The 12568-nt window shown below is 32.6% G+C and overlaps 1 protein-coding gene across 4 annotated transcripts in view; it reads right to left on the minus strand.

Annotated features, from left to right (window-relative positions):
• LOC131667483 (NAD(+) hydrolase sarm1) overlaps nt 1-12568 on the minus strand; it is an 836900-nt gene that overhangs the window by 494254 nt on the left and 330078 nt on the right. The gene's annotated exons all lie outside the window — the stretch shown is intronic.

The raw sequence follows: 12568 nt of genomic DNA on the forward strand, positions 1-12568 counted from the left end.
GTGCTTTCGACTCGCTTATTCCATATTGCTTCCACTCACTTTTACAGATTACTAGATCTATCGGTTGACTGACACCTGTTTCCCCATGCCCTCCGGATTATGTATTGAGCATAGATATTTACATTCGCCCTCTATTAAATCCGCGCGAATAAAAATAATTAAACGGTATCCACCCCGTTACAATGTATAATCCAATAACTTGATAACGTTTACCCGAATCTCTTGGTGCCATAATTCAATAATACTTCAACAATATATTACTATCGTAAAAAATAATAAACGAAGGTTACAAGAACATTTGTTTTTTATTTTTTTTTCTAATCATTAGTTATGATTAGTTGTAATAGATTAGATTAATTTTTCTACTTACATTGAGACAAAAAAGAGCAACAAAAATGTTCTTATTTCAAATCAAATATTATTTTTATGATTACTGAGTTTCAACAAATCTATATCGCATTACGACTGGTTCTTAATAGTTGTTACACTGATTCAGATTTTTCGTTGATCGAGATATGCATACAATTTGTCTATAGTAAATAGAAAAGCTTCACATATAAATGATCCTTTTTATTCTTTCAAAGTGAAGAAAAATGAAATATTGAAAAAATTAGGCTACTTGATATTATGACTGAAAAAAAATGTTTTCATATGATTATGAAATTTCGTTTACACACTCCTCTTATAAAGCAGAGCATTTTCTTTCAAGTAAATTTTTTTCTACAATTCGAATTTTCCGAGATAAAAAGCAATGAATATAGACGCGGTTTTTGAATGAAATGCTCATATAATCGATGAATTTAGATCGACAGCATTTATCAATGAGTGTTTGGGTATTATAATAATAGAGCTACGAAATACTTTTTTTAGATTTTTTTCTACGATTTTTTTTTCTCGAAATGGCGAGCGGTTAAAGAAACAACAAAAATTTCGTAATTTTTGTTTTGACATTCATCCTCCTATACACAAGGAAAATATGTTAGCATAATTTTACTATACACCATTCAAAAGTGCGTGAAAAGACCTTTCAAATGAGTCCCTGCAGAGCTCTGTAGGTTCATTTTCAGCCGAGATATGAAGTTTTAAAGTTAGAGTCGTTTTATTCTCTGGTGGGCAAAGATTATTGGGCGGGAGTATATATTTGATAATAATCATTGAAACATTGAAATCATCAACATTGAAAGAAAGAATTGCAAAACTACGAAGTAAGGGGAAGGGATAAGACAAAGCGATGGAAGATAACAGCATTGTAAAAAAATCGAAAATCGAAGAAAATATTTCTAAAGAGCAGCACCAGCGAGGGAATTTTACTTCTTTGACAGTCTCAGATATCACTCACGACCAGCATCAAGTAGCGGGCAAGACGAACTGCTTAGAAAGAGGCTAAAGATGATAGGAAGTTTAGAAAGAAAGAATGAAGAGGTAGAAACAGCAGCCGCCAGACTTCGCTGAGTGGGAGAATTACTCCAGATGAAGAATCACCAGAGAAGAGAAACTGAAAGAGACGGAAATGAAAACGGCGGCTTGAGCTCTAAGAGTACGGTTTCGACTAATAAATTGGAGAACTCGCTTTTGTTAAGCACAGTTGTTTAGTACTTGCTCAAAATAACAGTCTTACCCTCAACCTCTAGTATATCCACTACCAACCTATAAAATAAATAAGTCACTTGAATAATTTCTATTTATTAATACCCTAGCAATAAAAAATTAACTAATTCTTTGATTTTTTACGTTTGTTATAGAATGGATTTTTCCACAATGAATAAGGTTGCTAAGACTACTTTCCTTCCCAAGAAGATAATGTTCCAACTAGCTAGACTCACTCTACGAAATCACTGAAGTCAGATGGTGAACAAATCGATATGGATTTAGTGTTTTTATTACTATTGACGATGAATTCGAGATATTTATTTACAAAAAAGTAAGCATACTGTTTGAAAAAGACAAGCAAACGCTTAAGGGCTTATTCCAAACCATCGAGAAGGAAGAGCTGTTAATTTTTTATTGCGATGGATCTAACTTCGAATTTTAAAATAATAGTAATATAGACTGATGAAATAATAATAATATTTCGGTATTACTATGTTATAAGTTAGTTTGTTATAAATGTAAATTTTTAAATAAAATTAAAAAAAATTAATAACCAATTGAATAGTGTTCTTCCTTTATGTAACTATCCTCTTATTTCTTTACGTGGAGAGATGAAAGAAGTCGATAATGTAGCCGTTTCCAGTGAGTTTCGACTCATTATAAAAGTCTTGTGAGTGGTGATTCGAAAGGAAGTACCTCACCGGAGATGGTGAAATTTGGGGCTCTCACTATTCCTATAACTAACCTTAAGTTCTTGATAGAGGGCAGTGGTTCGAATCTTACTTTATTTCAAATCTTAAGAGTCCTAATATATTTATAAGAAGAGTGCATAGCGTGTACTACCATTATTCAGTCAGCTACAGTAATAATATCCTCTTTTTATTCATCATGGCACTTATTAGAAGTAAGACGAGCATTCGTTCTTCGAAGCATATATGGTTCTTAGATGAAGTTAAAATTCATTATTTTCTTATTAAAGACAAAAACTCAAGAAAAGGAGTGTGGGAGCAGTTTGCACGAGATCGAGAACGCTTCAAACGACTATTATGCAACTAACTAGTATAATATCGCGGATAGTAATCAAAAAGCGTATAATAATGTTGAAGCATATTTTTGAACTCAAACTAAAAAATCATTATACAGTATATGCATTTAACAAACTAAAAATCTAACTGAAGATGGTAGAAAAAGAAGTAAGAAGAGGATGGCGGCTCAAAGAAGTTTAGTAGTATAGGTAAAGGTTTTAAGAGTGGGAAGAGCTTGGAAAATTGTATTCTATTCAAAGAATCATCACCAGAAGGATTCTCCTTCTTTTCCTCTATTCTCACACTAAATATCCAGTAGCAAGATGAACTTTGAAATGTTAAATAAAATAGCCATGCAGCCCTTTGATCCATTACCAGAGAAAAACCTTGAACAAAATCGATTTTATTTAGTGACAGAAGTTAAGGAAGAAGATAATAATCCAATCATTCTTGAGCTTCGAAATTATTTTACAAAACCGAATTTCAGAAACCATCATGAACTATTATGAACTTGATATATTACTTACTGAAAATGTACAAAGATATAATTTACATATTGAATATCATAGCGCTTATAGATTTCAATTTATTATTTAATGTAACAAATGTATCTTTACTTCAATAAAGCTTACCATGTACAATAAATTTTATCATATAATATGTTGTGGAGAGGTAAATGAGTCATGGATGTTTCTACTAAAGCACATTTCGACGTATTTTAATGGACTCACAAGTGAATATGTTCAAATGGAAATACCTTACAGGTGACAGCGAAGGATATGGCTCTTATTATTACAAACAAAACAAAAATTGTTTATTATTGTGATATTTATTTGATAAAAGTTATTTTACATAAACTTCTTTATTCTGTCTGTGTACAAGCTCTTATATATCCACGAATTGTGCGAAATGTCGAATCCCAACTATTTTATGTATACTTGATTGCCGCGTTTCGTTCGAACTATTTGAATAAAATAAACATTAGGATACATAGGTTTCTGTAGTTCTTACTTGAAAAACCCTCCAATAATTGGATTGCTTTGTAATCTCTTAAATGGTATGTGACAGACTTGATCTTTTACATAGTAAAAATTTCTGTAGACCAGTTGGGAGTATATTCTTATATCCTTTTTCAAAAACGTATTTGAACTTGCTCACTCGTACTTTATTGCCTACTCGGAATTTCACTTTCTTGATTAAAAGATGTTGATCTTAAGACAATCGTCTCAACACTTGAATTTCATTCTTTTTAGTCACGTATTTAAGCTTCACGTCTATGTGCTATGTTTCCTATTACAGTAAGATTCTATTATATCGTGGAGAATATTAATCCACTTATAATTTCCTCTTGAACTGATTTTTTTCCACATTATATTTTTAAGTGTTTGATTAAAATGTTCCAAAATTGATGCTTTAAGATTGCCATAAGTAGAATATATATTTATCTTATATTTTTTATTAGACTTTGAAAAGTTGTATTGTAGAACTCTTTGCTTCTATCCACTTGGAGATTTTTCGGAATGTATCCCTTTTTCAAAACAGAGTCCATTGAATTAGTGACATAATAGTTTTCTGTTTTATTGGAATTCTCGAAGCATATTTTGAGAATATATCCATAATAGTTAATAGATAGCGAAAACCTTTGTTCTCTCTGGAATAGCCTTGCATCTTAACAAGATCAGCTTGCCATGTCTCGTCTATTCCACGTATATCGACTTTTTGACGTAGATAGTTACGACGTCCTGGTTTGCGTAACTTATCAACTACTCTTTGATATCTCATTTTCAATATATTTGTTATTGACGTTACAGAAATCCATACGATACAATCGCTGAGTCTCTTTTCTTATTATTTTCTTTTTTGTTATTTTTTTGTAAATTTATAATCGCTTCTCAATACACTTCTAATTCTGTTCTTATGCTTACAGAATTTATAATATTATTTATTGCAGTTGTAAGCGTAGCTACGTTAGCTTCACTAGTTTTTCGCAATGGTCTTTAAAAGTTTACAGCACCGTAATTCTCCTGAGGATCGGCTGTATTGCAAATTCTTTTGTCATCTGTATTATATTGTCCATCTTTAGTGATTTTATATGCTATACCAGGAGGATCTGGATTACCATCCTTTTTATTTAATTTACGTCCACATACATCAACGCTTATTTTATTCCTGATCAGTATTCAGGATTCTCTTAATATCACTAACATGACTAAAAATAGCCAGCAGTTCGTTCAGCAATAAGCAATCTTAGTCGATCAACGAGCTTTTTTTGATCATCCCAATGTACATAATCAAATAATGTTCCTTTTCTTGCTATTTTATAGTTAGGTAAAAGATCTCTTCCATCAATAGTCGAATTTTGCTTCTTAGCACCACCACTCAGCGAGAAATTTGGTCCAATATAATTTTTCAATTTGTTTATGTGCTTATTGCGATATTCTCCTTTTGCTTCACATTTCTTCCGATGAGCGTTAGTGTTTTTAAGAATTTTTATATGATTTTCAATATCCTATGAGCTGATTAATTTAGAATCGAGTTCTTTACAAAAGAGAAGTTCCATTAAACCGGGCGTTTTGCTGTATGCTTTATTATTTACAGTCACGTTATCGTTTTCGAAGCGAATTGGAGTAGTGCCTATGACATGTGTATTTTCTTGCAAGCAAACACCAAATATCTTGTCTAAATTACTTTTTTGTTGGGGTTCATGCAATAGTTGAACATAGTTTCTTACAATCGAATAATCCAGTAGCTGCCGTTGCTGCTGTACTGAGTTATATTTGATGTAATTTTGTCCAAATTTATAGCAGTTGTATTAAGCGATGATTCAGTAGTTTTATCAAATTCGTTATCATCATCATAATCATCAATAGAAATAGCGGATTCAAATGTATTACCAAGCGACTACAATGTAGAGTTTAATTCATTAGCAGTACAATTGAAATATCGAGATTTATTGGAACTCTCAGTGGTTGCTCTTAACTTGAAAATTATATCGAACGTTATTTTCTTCTTCTTTTTCGTTGTCAGTTCAGTAGTACCGTTAGTTATATAGGTAGCTACCTCTACAAACTTCTTCAATGGATCAATAATAGGCTTAAAAGTTTTATTCAATATCTTTTCTAAATCAGCTTTGTCGCGTTTTATCAGTTGATACTTGCATCTAATGACATCAAGCGCTTCATATAATTGGTCGAGTATCTTCTATTCTCTTTCAAAATCAACCATATTGATACTTATAATTCCTACAGTGAAATAATCTTCATCTACTCACTCCACTATAATTATAGCAAAAGAATCAAATTCCTTTCTATACCGTTCCTGATTTATTGATCTGTTTCTATCGATAACTAAAAATCCATGATAATTATCATCTCTTTAACATTTTGAACAAATTGAGTTAAACTTATCAAAAGTAATAGCTCAGTTAATATGATCATTGAAAATGTATTTAATTTTCACGTCATCTTGCCAAAACAAAAGTAGTAAATTGACATTATCTCGAATGAGATGTTTTGAAATGTGAGTGTATAGTATGATTGACAGAGATAGAAACTATCTACTTTTTTATATCTTCCCATATAGAAGAATGCTCTCACGTTCTCCTGCTTTTTAATGGCTATGTCGTCGAAAATAATTATGGAATTTGGACGAGCTTTGTCTGATGCACGCTGAATGAAGGATACTGTATACCATCAATCGATTCCAATAAATCTTTTAATCTTTAATATTTGGGTTGATTAAGGGACTTTGAGTAAACATATACATTTTCAAATGTAAGTTCATTAGGATGAATGATTACGAGTAGTATTAGCAAACAAGTAGTTTTCCCACAGTTATTAGGTCCACAGAAAACTGCTCGTATACTGTCAGGTAGTAGTTCACCATGTCTTTTTTCTGGTTTTTCTATCTACACCATTCCATCAAAATTTCTAAGTTGAATCTTAAGTGATAGCTCTTTGAAGTCCATGTTGTTTACACGTTGCTGTTATAAAAACAAGGAATACTACCGACTATAAAATCATTGCTTATACATTTTTACTTTCATTAAAACTTCGTCTTCCAAAGAAATATGATTATTCATCAGGATAGTTAGTGTCTGTGTTTTAACTTTTCCGTTTTGGGAGAGGTGCTGCTTCGTCAAACATTATAAGCCTTCACCCTGGACGCCGAAGGTTGGCATAGCCCACTGTCTTTCACTCCTTGGTTTCGCTTTAAAAAATAATACCTTGGAGATACGAAAGTTAAATTTGCAACGACATCCCTGACACTCACAGGGAATTGGACCCTTATTAATCTAAGGCGGCGACCTTCTCGAGAGGAGTACTGATCTTTTCAAGGTTCGACGCCCAAGAAGAGCTCAACTAAATATTCGACTCTCGGCTTGAGCGCGACGGGACTCTAGTTGTCCCAACGTCACCCGCATCAGAAGCATAAGGCATACAAATCTTATGAGATTTGCTTGAACAGGTACCACTACCGCGTAGAGTTCAACCAAAAATTGGGACGTCGAAAGAGAGATTCAGCTAGGACAGTCAGAGGAAATTCCTAAGACAATCGATCAGCTAAGTCTCTCTTCCTGGGCTTATTCAAATACATCCCATCCTGCCTATCTGTATTAAGGGATTACACCCACGACTCAAGGTTCCTCGCTTCCACGTACTAGGATACGTCTTTCTATTCCGATTCGATCATCCACGTTCACGCCGGTAGGTATCCGTCACTCAAAGATTGTTTGTTACTCTAATTTTCGCTTTCAAATTTCACTTTCAGAGAGATAGGCGTTCATGGTTTGGTGGAACTGCTTCCTGCACTGTCTTTGAAGTTAGTTGTATGGTCGGGGTCTCAACTAGCCGATAAGGCAACTCCCCTCACAGTTCGCAGCTTCCGCACAAGTTTGCCGCCTATTGAATTCAAGGTTGATTTCGCTTTCAATTTCAAATGATTTGTGCGGGATATGCAAGGGTGCAATTCGACTCAACTTGTACTGTAAGGTATCTTCAAGTATCCTCCCCGGCACTGTGCTCCCTTTTGCAGCATTCGCTACTACTAAACAGACCAAGAATGACAAGCTAGAGCCGCCCATCGACCACCTGTGCTGTGTTCACCGTAGTGCCAGGTTGAGGTATGCGGTTGGCGATTTCAATGATTTGCGCGTTCAAATCAGCTTGATCACGGTGTTCATCATGATAGAAAGACTGGTTGCATCTCAGTGATCAAGATTATCAATAACTTGCTATTCGACCCCGACCATACAACTAACTTCAAAGACAGGGCAGGAAGCAGTTCCACCAAACCATGAACGCCTATCTCTCTGAAAGTAAAATTTGAAAGCGAAAATTAGAGAAACAAACAATCTTTGAGTGACGGATACACCTACCAGCGTGAACGGGGATGACCGAATCGCAATAGAAAGACGTATCCTAGTACGTCGGAGCGAGGAACCTTGAGTCGTGGGAGTAATCCCTTAATACAGATACGCAGGATGAGACGAATTTGAATGAGTCCAGGAAGAGAAACTTAGCTGTTCGATTATCTTAGGAATTTCCTCTGACAGTCCTAGCTGAATCTCTCTTTCGACGTCCCAATTTTTGGTTGACCTCTGCGGGGAATGGTACCTGATCAAGCAAATCTCATAAGATTTGTATGCCTTATGCTTCCGATGCGGATGACGTTGGGACAACTAGAGTCCCGTCGCGCTCAAGCCGAGAGTTGAATATTTAGTTGAGCTCTCCTTGGGCGTCGAACCTTGAAAAGATCAGTACTCCTCTCGCGAAGGTCGCCGCCTTAGATTAATAAGGCTCCAATTCCCTGTGAGTGTCAGGGATGTTGTAGCAAACTTAACTTACTATTTTGATAGAGCGAGTTGACTTTCGAATCGTAGGCTTAGCTGATATTAGAATAATTTTTTGATGTACCGCCTCAACTTTTTTGATTGACGGTACTTTCGAAATATTTTAATTTGTCTGTAATAAAAAATAGTTTAATATTTTAATTTTTGAATTTATGAAAAACATTTATGTATTTTAAATACCCCAGCTAACATATCAAGCGGCATGTGGATTTGCTGTGCTTCCAATCTTTGAAAGCGGGAAGATGTTGACGTCGATAACGTCAATGACGCCGATCACTATAACGTCAACGACGCCAATGACAACGACGATGATGATGGTACTCCAGCTGGTTAGTGGTAAAGTTTATTTAAACTCGAAAGCTTTCGTTTGATCTTCTCAGCAAATTTATCCTGCTCTGTCTTAGCCAGGTAAGCTTTTCTTTTCCGCTCCATTCGAGCGGATTCTTGATATTTCCTTATCCCCTCTGCAGGTTTATGCTGATATAACTGCACCTTTACACAATCATTTACTACCTTGTCGATTTCATATGCGACTTGCTGCGCCAACAATCATGCCGATAATAATTCCTTAATCCACTGAAAAGAAAAGAGAAAAAAATAAATAAATACTTACAGTGTTTAATATTACAATCAATAGCCGATATAATGGCTTTCATCCTACGATTCGGTCGGAGGGGTATGTACGCTGAAATTGGTTTAATAAATATTATTATTAACAATACTAAAATTAATTTCAATAAGTTTTGAATTATTTAAAAATGTTTTAAAATATTATAGTTTGCTACATACTTACATTTTCTGAAAATTCACAAGCACATTCAATATTTTTGTTACGTATAAAATTTCATATATAAAAATGTATGTATAAACTATATAAAAATATTCATTGTACATAAAAATTTAAAGTAGAAATAAGGATACTTCACTTTTGATAGCTCTCAATTTTTCTCGAAACTGACCATCGACAATCCTACCGAACGCTTGCAATATTGGCAGGTATAATTTTTCTACAAAATGAATAATGCTACAGGTATACATAGACATTCTTTGAATAAGATAATAACCTTAAGTTACAAGGTATATATATATATATATATATATATATATATATATATATATACACATTTACAGAAAAACAAATAATGTAGAACGTAATAGTAATCCTATTCATTATATTGTAGATAAGAGAATTTATACACGTTCTTAAGTTATAGCTGCTTCTGAAAGTAGTGAAGAAGCTAGACCATTAAACGAAAATGATTACATTGATGACTCTCAAACCGATTTTGATCCACATTTGTGATAGACATAGTCAACTTAAGATAAGTGGGTATATTGTAAGCATAGCTGTGCTCTCTCTCTCTTTCTCTCTCTCTGTCTCTCTCTCTAACAGATTTTAGGGGATTCAAGCAAGTATAATTTGTAATAGATATAGTTAGTTTAAGATAAGAGAGTAGGTAGTAAGCACAGATGTGCCTCTCTCTATTGTAAGATTTTAGGGGATACAAGCAAGTATGCTTCCCTCCACGGAGAAAGAAAGAAAGAAAGAGAGAACCAAAATATCTTCTCTACGAGAGAGAAAGAGAAAGAGGGAGAGAAAGACAGAGAGAAAATGGTCCCAAGCTACAATGAGCTAGAGCTAAAGAGAGAGAAAGTGCCACGCTGAGCCAGAGCGAGCATGCGCTCCCCTCCTCTACAGGCTCGGGCCTTATACAAATTGTTTAGTAGCTAATATATACAATAACAATTTTTCATCGTACATTTGATAGTGATTCTAGTGGTAGAGCACTGGCCTGTCGGTCTATAGCACGCTGGTTCGATTCCCTGATCTATTCCTTCGTTTTTTTACAATTACCTCTATCTCTACATTTTCAATTTAACAATTTAATTCATTAATAATATTTAAATATATTGAAATAAATTATCAAATGAGACAAAAAGCTCTAGGGTCCCTAGGATCTTTTTACAATGACGTAGACTGTTACTGGCCTAGAACATATATACGTATGTTCTAGGCCACTTTCACCGAGGAATACTGATTTAAAGATAACTACATCTACTTTTGTGGTGTTTTATTAAAATGCAAGTTTCAATTAATTGAAATCAGTCGACGTGACAAAATATTATTCATGATAAATTAATAAAATCTTCAAAATTATTGTGAATTATTTTTACGCATAAAAGCTTATCCGTTCGTTTTCTACGAATTTTTTTAAAGATTTTTTTTAAAGACCCTTAAGATTTCTTCAAGGCTTTTACTTGTTGATGTGAACTATGAACAGTCGAGAAGTTCGAAAATTTAGTTTGATTGAGGCCGTCAGCTGTCCGAAGTATATTACATGGCGTTATAGTTATTAGATTATATTCCGGTAATTTACTTCAAAATTAGAAAAACCATCCATAATAATTAGAACAGAAAGAGTCAATCGAACAAGTCCATCTTGTGCATAATTTATTTTTTATGTAAACGAACAATTTTTAATGCTAATAGAATAATATTAAAAACTTTCGATGCATCCTAATGAACAGGTTGCATATAACGATTCTATTTGAATACCTTCTAATGTTTTGTTTATGTATGTTTTCAAGTGTTTTCTCGGAGAGATTACAATTTTTACAAAGGTTTTGTTTTGTAAATTAATAAATCTAATTATTCCTTATGCATGTCCCATTTCTCTTATTAGTGAAATCAAAATTTATTAAAGTATTATTATTCTTTAAAAATTATCTAAAATGTGAGTATGAAAAGTAAATAACCAGTTTATTCACGTTATTGAATTTTACACAAATATCACATTTTTTGTATTGAATCAAGAGAGAATTATTGTCAATTCATAAAACGGTGTGATTTCAAAAGAATATAAACAAAGAGTAAAAATTTATGTTTATGCCGAACCGAAAAAAATCATAGTTTTTTTCTTGAAGTTGTTATTGCTGTTAAATACATTAAATATTAACCATTTAATTTAACCTTTTGAATTTTTGAAAACTTGACAAATAAATAAAAACATTGTTAACTTATAATTTATTTGACAATTCTGAAAACTCATTTACTTTTAAATGAAAAGTTACTATTCATTGGATTGAATAGGCTAGTTATTTACTTTATACAAGCAGTTTTAGTATTTGTAATGATACATCAACAAATTTAAACTTACTTCTTTAAATTTTTTTAAATTTTAAAAATCGAAGTATTTAAAAAATTAAATACTTAAATGTAATTATTGATAGATTCTTTTATTGAAATATTTCTGAAAAAATTAGTTTTGTATAGAAAGATAATTAATCGTTAAAAAACTAGTCTAAAATTGACTTTTCAAAAAACTCTGGTTAATAATAAACAAGAATAAGTTGTTTCATTTTATGTAAAATTATTTACGAAAAAAACAATTTGTTTTTCTTACAAAAAATTCTTTACTGTACGATATACGAGGGGTGTTCAAAAAGTAAGATGACTTTATGGTTTTCTCAAAAAATATTTATTTATTTGTCAATATTTATGTTGTTCCCTTCAAAGTAATCCCCATTAGATATAATACACTTGTGCCAGCGTTTTTTCAAACATCGAAGCACTTTTTATAATCATTTTGAGATATAGCCTTGAGTTGTTTCAAAGATGCAGTTTTTATCTCCTTAATCATTGAAAATCGATGTCCTTTCATGGATTTCTTAAGTTTTAGGAAAAGAAAAATTAACTAGGAGCCAAATCCGATGAATATGGAGGCTGAGGCATGACTGTCGTGATAACTTGGTGATACCTTTTAACATAGGGTCAGTAAAATGAACTGGACATCTTTACTCTTTTATAAAGACAAAGTATGCTTAAACACACGAGAAGAAAATTAAAAAATATCATTTTTAATTATTTTTAGATCATTTATATTTACGAAAAATCCTAAATATGCTCTACAATATACACATAGATGTTTTATGATGTTGCCATATTAACTAATATGTTTTTCAGCTTATGTATAAATTATAATTAAAATATAACATGAATAATCATAAAAATATCAAAAAAAAAATAGTAGCCAATACTTCACTATATTGGTCATCGTATGAGTCCAAATACTTTTTGTATAAAAGATATATATTAGATTTG

The sequence above is a fragment of the Phymastichus coffea genome, unplaced genomic scaffold (assembly GCF_024137745.1).
Source record: "Phymastichus coffea isolate CEN01 unplaced genomic scaffold, Cenicafe_Pcof_1.1 PCOF00005, whole genome shotgun sequence".
Taxonomy (NCBI): domain Eukaryota; kingdom Metazoa; phylum Arthropoda; class Insecta; order Hymenoptera; family Eulophidae; genus Phymastichus; species Phymastichus coffea.